Source organism: Notothenia rossii (assembly GCF_949606895.1).
Source record: "Notothenia rossii genome assembly, contig: SUPER_1_unloc_1, whole genome shotgun sequence".
NCBI lineage: Eukaryota > Metazoa > Chordata > Actinopteri > Perciformes > Nototheniidae > Notothenia > Notothenia rossii.
Window position 1 is genome coordinate 268,940 of NW_027640362.1, and position 10,157 is coordinate 279,096.

The following is a 10,157-nucleotide window of genomic DNA, read 5'->3' on the forward strand; positions in this document are numbered from 1 at the left end:
TGTTTGTGTTACCTTGTTACGAGCATGAGAGCATTTCTGTCTGTCAGTGGATAGTCCGGATTTCAAGCTCTGCTTTAATAGTTGGTCTCTGGATTTCATTAGATTCCTGCACTGTAGATTCAGCCAGGGAAGATGACGCTCCTTTAAGGCACCCTCTCCTTGAGAAGGAAGACATTGCATCATTAATTTTAGATATAAACAGATCACTGTTTTCACCAATGTCTTCAGAGGACAGTGTCAATCAATCATTTTCACTGCCTCCAGAAAAAGTTGTTGCAGGTTTTTGGGGATGAAGCGTGAACCCAAGGCAGGGGTTTTAGGTGAGGCCATGAACCTTTTTTTTGAGAGTTTCCTGGCAAAAAGAACCAGATTATGGTCAGAAAGCCCAGTCGGTAAGTTGTAGGTTTGAACTATTCAGTCAGCTTTGTTAGTAAATACTAAATACTAAATCTATTATGGTCTTGGAGTTACTCTAGTCGGTTGATCCATTAGTTGTATTAAGTTGTGTTTATCCGTGATCCGTTTGAAGCTTTTTCTATTTTGTTTGTCATTCCAGTTTATGTTAAACTCTCCTAGAATAATTAGCTCTTTGTTGGAGTCACAGGAATTCAGCAGGAGGTGTATCTGGTCATAGAAATGCACCTTAGCGGTGGGTTGTCGATACAGGCAAATCATGGTGAGGCACATTTCCTCAGATAGTGTGATTTCCACACCAACACAATCAAACTCAATATTAGCTGGAAGAGCAATACAAGTAAAGGTATCCCTCACATAAAGCAACACACCCCCTCCTTTCCCCTCAGTCTGTCCTTCCTAAACACATTAGATCCTGACGTCCTCAAGTTTGTATCTTGTTGGTCGAACGCACTTATTGTAAGTGGCTTTGGACAAAAGCGTCAGCTAAATGTAATGTAACATAGATACGAGAGTGGATGCTGACGACTGTTTTATTAGCCTACTGTCAGCTTGTGTCCTGGTCCACCTGGTGTTCCTTTGGCCAAATGTCTGTGATGCCTGAAGTCCTGTTAACCTGGAGGATGTGTGTTGGTCCTTACTACTTTAGTATTAATCATACTGAGTAGTGGTACATTTACAATGACCTAAGTTCAAAGATTGAAATGTGTACTTTTGTATTGTAATCTAATGTACAATGTGCTCTTCCTACTAGGTGCTATCAGCTGCTGTTTTGCTATAGTTAGGTTTTGCTTGAATTAGGTTTTGTTTCAATTTAGTTTTGCTGACTTATATTTAGGATGTTAGTGTATTTGACTGTTTGCTCGTTTGGACCAACTGGATAATTGTTTCTTCTGCTTTATACTCATTTGTTGTGTCTTTGCCCCTTGTAGTGGAGTTGGAGCCAGCTAGTGGTGGAGGCACACAGTCTAATTCCCTGGGACACAGTTTGTAGTGAGTTTTGATTTGCAGTGATATTTGGTTTTGTGTTTTTACCGAGAATAAACAAATACATGATTGACATAATGAAATAAACTGTTAAACTGTTTCATTATAACTGAACCACGGCTCTGTCTTGTGTCAGTCACAAACTTGTAGAGCCTTCTTAGTTCTGAGGTGTAAATTAAGTATCTCCTGGGGCGAAACTCCCCAGGTGGCGTTGTCAGGCATTTTGGTATTTGGGTGGCTCTGCCTTTAAAAACGACCACCCCGCCACATACACATCACCATGTGTCCCCGGTGTGTCAGGGAACTCGCGCAGCGTCAGAAAATAAAACCCTCTTTCTTTTCCTCCGTACCCACATCTTTTTAAAACGGGGGTAGGCTACAACGAGCGGATACAGATTTGCTGCCGGTATGACTTAAAATCGGATGGTGGACCCGCAGAGGGTTGCTATCGGAAACAATGCCTGGCGTGTTTTGGACGTAATCTCGTCTTTGTTTACACAGGGCTGCCAACACTCACGCATTGAGCGTGAGAGTCACGCAATTAACCCATATCTCACGAACTCACGCCACACATGCCTTTCCTCACGCTAAGTTTTCGTCCAAAATAAATGTATATAAATATACAAATAAAGTGAAGGAACAGCAAACCGAGCGGTCTACGAAATGAGACGGTCTTCTGGCTAAGTTCAGTAAAGTTGGAACGATATTGGGAGATTCTGATTTCATGGATCAACAACTCATGAACAAAACATTATTCAGACACAAATGACGTCTCCTCAGTACCGTGGTGAGGTTGACAACGAACTACAATCACATTTTGATCAAAAAAAAGCCAATACGCGCCGTCCTCCGAGCTGGACACATTGGTCTCTATCTGCAGCCGGAGAAGAAACGAGTGCTCAGGGACCGTCTGCAAAGTGCAACTCCCAAAAAAGAGAATACAATAATATTCAATCACTATTATACAGCTTATTACTATAACTCACCACACACATCAAGAGTCTCCTGGTGGTCATACTACAGCAAGGAGTTTGGAAGAATATGCTTTTGAATAATTGTGGGGAATATTTATAATGTAAAATGTTCAATGAATATGGCATCATCTTAAATAACTTTACTATTATACAGTATATTTCTACCAAACTCACTGTCTGCATTGTTGCTGTTAGCTTCTGGTTAGCTTAACGGATATTATAAGCTGTTTCTAAAACAATGAGAGGGAGAGCTCTGTCCTGTCAGACTGAGAGAGATAACTACAGCTCAGTGAGGTAAGGGACTCTGTTTAGATAGTTCACTTTAGTCTAGTTATCTCAGTGGCTCTCAAACGTTTTGGTCACCTTTTATGAGAATAAATGAAAAACAGTTATGAAATACTATATGGCAGTAAAACAAGAATACAGTTTAAAAGGTGAGTGATTTGTAAAATATCCACAAAGAAAAAGTAAATCTGTTTACAGTTCTGTTTCATATGGGTGTTGAGAGATGTATCCATAAATTCATGTTGCTCAAAGTGCACCAGGTTGATGCATTTAACTTCAATATTTAAAAAAAAATCTTAGGTGAGTACTTTGAGCAAAACACATCATAGACATGGTTTTATATATTTGTATCTGAGACCCATAATAAATGCCTACAAATAGCCTGACAGTGACCTTTAAACAATAATTGTTTTTACTCTATTGAACTACTCCGTGAAATATTGAATGTTAAGCAGATGATAGAAAGACCCAATCACCCACATGTGATCAGACACGGGAGAACTGACATGTTGTTTCTGAATCATGGAAATGTTGTATTGTTCTTTTATTAGTGACACAGTCTGTAAAAGGTTTATTTAAAATATAATTATTTTTACAAAAGAAGCAGAGCAGGTGTTTTTAGAAATATAAAATAAGCATAAAACATACACATTCAAGATCCCTTTAAAAACAGGAAGATTCATCCTGATGGAAATATTCACAGGTTTGATCAGTGGATCATTCGGTCAGTTGGTCGATCAGTTGGTTCGCAGGGTTTCTTTATGTATTGAATATCATCAATATTATACTATATATATATATATATATATATATATATATATATATATATATATATATATATATATATATATATATATATATATATATAAAACGGACAAGTCAAATCAAGCAATCTGATTGGTTCTTAGCCGTGATATACTGAGCGTATAGCCTACCACTGGTAGAATTGTAAATTACTTTTCACAACAAGTCAGTATCCCTCCGCGTCTGAGAAAAACAGTATACCGTAGGGCTTTTCATACTGGAACAAGAAAGCAGCGGAGAAGTAACGGGGCAGAAGCCCTCCTTTTTGACGCAGCGGTCCAGACATAGACATCAAACGGCAAAACATATTCAGTGTGCAGTTCCTTTGGCATTAGGGCAGGGGTATCTAGATACTTTTGAAGGTTTAACATAATGAATTGTGCTACTTTTAAAGCAAGCAACGATGTTTTCAAATCTGTAATCAAAGAGGTCCGCAAAAACGCTATCGACCAATCAGATTGCTTGATTTGACTTGTCAGTTTTATAATATATTTAAATTTCTTCCGTTACGAAACAAACTTACAAAGCATAAAATGGAAACATTTAAGATTAACTTCGACCTCCGGGGGGGTCTTACTATAGTATGTAGGAGTGGATTGAGCAGTTCCTATCTCCAAAAAAAAAAGCACCTAAACTACGACATGCAGAGCTACGTGAAGAGCAGGTAGACCAACTGGAAAAGTAGCACCATTCAAAAGCTTTCTGATGCGGGTCTTGAAACAAAGCAGAGAAATGATGACCGTTAGTGGCCACAAGTGCGAAAGCTCTCTCCAGAGCTACTGGAAGCCCAATCTCGGGGACCGGAGAAAGTGGAGCAATATTCTCTCCACGCCAAGCAACAGCCTCGAACAACCTCAACCTATACAAGTGACCACGTAAGCCATGCTACTGATGCTGGACAGTTTTTCAGTGGCTGCACAATAAACAGCAACATACACATTAATGTAAATAAACAGCCAAATAATGGATCAACGCTCTCTGTCTAATATGTTCGCTTGCTGTTAGTGTTGTTGCATAGCAACAACCTTGCACTATGTTTTGTGCAGAAGGCAACAGAGGGACTATTTTATTTTGAACATCATTATTTACTAATAAAAACTATTTAAATTAGAGTGTGTATTTTTCTTTCATATTGCCACACTTGGTAACCGTTCGCGTCGGGCCGAACCACGCCCCTTAGCTGTGATATAATGAGTATACCACGGCCTGTCGTGAGCTATTGCTTAAATATATATATATAGCAACTCCAACAATTGGCCTAGCAAAGGCTTAGCAACCCCATTGTTTTGTTATGAAAATGCATCTATACACATTCTCACGAGATCTATCAGGGGTCGTTGTAAGTTAAAGCGCAAACTGCTACTTGGCTAATATTGTTATAATTAGTATGTGAACACAGATCGAAAATGGAAAGATCTCTCATAAGTCAGCGTAAACGACCACGATCTCCAACGGAGCCTGTCCAGCCGTGTGTGTGTGTGTGCGTGTGTGTGTGTGTGTGTGTGTGTGTGTGTGTGTGTGTGTGTGTGTGTGTGTGTGTGTGTGTGTGTGTGCAATTTGCACAGGGTGCGTGTGACGCGTCTAGTGTAGTAGAATAGAGATGTTTGTAGATAGTACATGTGTAACCCCCGGTGTAGTGTCCCCTCGGCAACAGACCACTCAGAGAATACTTTGGTTTATTTCACTGCGTTTCTGCGTTTGAATGGACACATAAAAAGGACACGTTTCTCAAAAGATCCTCACGTGGTATCTAAATCTCCAACAACACATCAATGATCGTATGGTGGTAGTAAACAATGTGAAACATTAAACATAAACAAACTGGTGTACAAAACTCACATACCTGCGTTTGAATGGAAACATAAAAAGGGCACGTTTTGTCGGAGAGATAGCACCACGCTCACGTTAGCTTATTAGCTCAGATTAGCTATTGGTGCTCACATTAATAAATCATATAAAACAAATAGCCAATCACACAAAAACATGTTGCTGTGAGCATTAAACGACTAACATTAAACTAAACAACACAACAGAACGTTATTGTCCTAATAAAATAATAACATACATTTTGTCCACCGACATAATACAATAGAACCTTACGGCACGTCTACACTACAGGCATCGAAAAATGCTTTCAACGCTTCGCCCATTCACTTGAATGGGGTGACGTAGAAGATTTTTAATCTTCGCCGAACTGCATTGTGGGGAGCATGGCATGGCTTTGCTAGCATCACGAGCATCTATCGGCATCAGCCAAATCCCGTTTATGCAAATCCCGCCAGTGCAAGCGCAGCCAATCAAACCTCGTGCAAGCTGGGAGAGCCAGACCGCAGTTCATTTCCTCATATTCCAAACGAGATATTACGGTAGCAAATCACCCGGTTCTTTACGACCAGAACTATTTACCAGGATACAAACCAGAGAAACCAGGCATGGAGGGAGGGGGCAGAGACAGTGGGTGAAACTGGTAGGTTTTCTCCTGTTTGGAGAGTTTATATCCAGTTTACTTCGTTTTAACATTGCTATTGCTTTGTATGTCGGGGGCGGGAGATTCATGTGATTGGTTGTTGGTCGCGTTGCTCGCAAAAAATCGCCAAGCTTCAGAAACGCCCAGCTTCAAGATTTTTTGATGCCAGTAGTGTAGACGGGCCGTGAGGCTTGGCGATTTCTCGCGCCCAAGGCGACCACCAACCAATCAGGAATCTCCCGCCCGCCCCCGGCATACAAAGCCAAAAAAAGCCCGCTTCTTCAACGAAGTAAACTGGATATAAAATCCCCAAACAGTTGAAAACCTACCAGTTTCACCAACTGTCTCTGCCACCTCCCGCCATGCCTGGTTCCTCCGGTTTAGGTCCCGGTAGGTGAACAGAGAGCAGTCATACAGGACTGGGACACTTGCCACGGCAATGATTAATTTATCCTCCATTTTATGACATATGGAAAATAGTCAAGACCTGCGGTATCAGCATACACGCGGTTTGATTGGCTGCGCTTGTACTTGCGGGAATTGCCTAAACGGGATTTGATTGGCTGATGCCAAGCATCGAGCCTCAAAAGTTGAACATTATTCAACTTTTGATGCCGATAGATGCTCGTGATGCTTGCAAAGCCATGCCATGCTCCCCACAATGCAGTTCGGCGAAGATTACAAATCTTCTACGTCACCCCATTCAAGTGAATGGGCGAAGCATTGAAAGCATTTTTCGATGCCTGTAGTGTAGACGGGCCATTACTCTCAAAAGATCCTCACGCGGTATGAGAATCTCCCACAATCCATTGCGGTAACAAAGCTACAGTAATGCAGGCACGCGTTTGTAACACCAGATGGCGTAATTCTCCGATTTAACCCGGATTTTACACCAACCTTTATAACTCTGTTACACATGTTGCATGCCGCTTTCTGCTTGCTACTCTCTCCTTGCGGACCCAGGCTAAACTGGAGGGGATCTCGGAGCAGCAGGGGGCCCCAGAGACGCGGCGTATAGGCCCACCGTTGTGTGGACATGCCCTGACGCCCGTCAACACCCTGCACCAACTATGGGTAAATAGCCCCGCTGCCTTGTGGGTAAGCCTATTTATGCAAAGGCTAAGGGAGCACACCCTGACAGAAAAGCAATGTGCTGGCGGTGCGCTATAGACCAAGGACCCGGCAGCCTCCTGCAGCCAGGATGGGGGACTGGTCGTCATGGGTCACCCACGCCACCGGGTTTATCTCATCGTGGTGAAGATAGTGCTACTGGGTAGGGATGTCAGCGATTATTCTATTTTTCGAATATTCGTTGCAGTCTCCGTAATCGAAAATTATTTTTTAAATTCGATTTTATTTATATATATTTGTATTATTATTTATGTTTTTCTTTTTTTTCCTGGCTTAGTTTCAACCAAAAGTATAGACTAATGCTAGTAATAGTAATAGTATTAATAATTGTAAATGGCCATTGGTCAGACCCCCAGTTTGTTTTAAGTGTGAGACTTAAGACTGGCAACATGGAATGTAAGGACTCTCCTGGACTCGTATGGCAGCTCTGACAGACCTCATAGGAGAACAGCATTGGTTGCTGCTGAGCTGAGTCGCTACAACATCAACATTGCTGCTCTGAGTGAGACCAGAATCCTGGATGAAGGCTCTCTAACAGAGGAAGACATCATCACAACATCTGCATGGTGTAGGACTAGCCATCAAAAACACTCTACTACCAAGACTCGCTGAAACACCTGTTGGCATTAGTGAGAGACTAATGACCCTCCGTATCCCCCTGGTTAAGAACCGCTTCGCCACACTTCTCAGTGCATATGCACCGACCCTGCCATCCGAGAGTGAGGCCAAGGACTCTTTCTACCAGTCACTGGACGAGGCTCTTTGCCGGATCCCCAAGAACGACAAGATTTTCTTGCTTGGTGATTTTAACGCCAGAGTGGGACAAAACAGCAGCATATGGAGTGGAGTGCTTGGCAGGCATGGAGTTGGCCAGGTTAATACAAATGGGTTGAGATGACTCACTCTCTGCTCTGAGCATAACCTGACCATAACCAACACTATCTTCCAGCAGAAGGCTAAATACAAGACTTCGTGGATGCAGCCTCGTTCCAAACCCTGGCACCTGATAGACTATGTCATTGTGAGGCGAAGTGACATCAGAGACGTTCACATCACCCGTGCCATGAGAGGTGCAGAATGCTGGACAGATCACCGTCTGATCATGGCCAAGGTCCACATGCAAGTGCGCCCCCCACTGCGGCTGCAAGGACCCAGAAGGAGGCAAATAGATTGCACCCGCCTGGAAAACCCTGATGCAAGGAATGAATTTCGTTGCTCCCTGGCTGAGAAACTAGGGGGGATGGAGTTGTCCTTGAGCTCATCTGAGAACACCATGGACCAGAAGTGGAACTCTATCAGCTCGGCTCTCTATGAGGCAGCAGCCCAAACAATCGGCTATAAGGGCAAGAACCACCAAGACTGGTTTGATGAAAACTCGGAAACCATCCATGACTTGCTGAAGGACATGCACAGAGCACATCGGGCAACGTTAAAGAGCCCCTCGTCCAGTAGCACCAGGCAGCAATGGCAGAGAATTCGTCGGGAAGTACAAAGGGCTACTCGGGTCATCCAGAATGAGTGGTGGACTAAAAAGGCACACTAAATCCAGTCTTTTGCCGATAAAAATGACACGCACAACTTTTGCAATGCTGTCAAGAAGATCTACGGCCCAATAAGCCGCTGTATCACTCCCCTGAAAACAGCAGATGGCCTGACCGTCCTGAAGGACCAGCATAGCATTCTGCTGAGATGGGCTGAACATTTTGGTACCCTGCTAAATCAGGACTCTGATGCAGACCCCACCGTCCTTGACGACCTGCCTACACTTCCTCCTATGCACAATCTAGACCAGCCCCCAACCTTCCTGGAGGTCCTATCAGCTATCCGTTCCCTTAAAAACAACAAGTCCCCTGGTAATGACCACATCCCTGCTGAGCTATTGAAACAAGGAGGCTACCTCTGTACAAGAGAATTACACAAGTACATCACCAAGGTCTGGGCTGATGAGAACGTCCCACAACAATGGACATGTTGTCACCATGTTGTCACCATTTACAAGAACAAGGGTGACAAGGCTGTCCGTGGCAACAGCAGGGGTATTTCGCTCCTTGCTGTCGCTGGTAAGGTCCTGGCAAAGGTTATGCTCCAGAGGCTGATTAAAAACACCACCGAGTCAATACTGCCTGAATCATAATGTGGATTTAGGAAGAGCAGGAGCACGGTGGACATGATTTTCACAGCTCGACAGCTGCAGGAAAAGTGCAGAGAACAACATCAGGACCTGTTCATGGCCTTTGTGGATCTCTCCAAGCCTTCGACACTGTCCAGAGAGAACTTTTATGGGAAGTCCTTATCAGGTTTGGCTGCCCCAAAAAGTTTTTCAACATCCTCCGCCAATTTCATGATGGAATGACTGCTCGGGTGACTATAGGAGGACAAGAGTCTTCCCCCTTCCCTGTACATACAGGGGTAAGGCAGGGGTGTGTTTTAGCACCAGTACTTTTTAACATCTTCCTGCTATGTGTCACCCAGCTCCTCCACAAGGAGATTGAGGACAGTAGCGGTGTGGCAGTGGACTTTCGTCTAGATGGCAACCTCTTCAACATAAGGAGGCTCCAGGCAACCACCAAAGTGCAAAGGGAGAGAGTCATTGAGCTACAGTATGCAGACGACTGTGCTCTTGTATCTCACAGTCCACAAGACCTCCAGTCTGTTCTTACTGCTGCGGTGAGAGCGTACAGCAGGATGGGACTGACCGTCAACACCATCAAGACGGAAGTAGTTTGCCAGTGGAGTGCCAACATCCCATCTACACCACCTACCTTCACTACTGCTGGTGAACAACTGTCTGTTGTACCATCCTTCAGATACCTGGGGAGCATTCTCTCTGAGGACGACACCATCGACAATGAGGTCCAAAACAGGATGAAGCAGGCATCAGCTGCTTTTGGGAGACTCCGGCGTAGGGTCTTTCAAAACAAGAACCTCCATCTCCGCACGAAGGTCTGTGTCTACCAAGCCATCTGCATCGCTACCCTCCTTTACAGCTGCGAAGCCTGGGTAACTTACAGCCGCCACATCAGGGCCCTAGAGCAGTTCCACATACTCTGCCTTCAGCGCATCCTGGGAATGACCTGGCGTGATCGTGTGCCTCA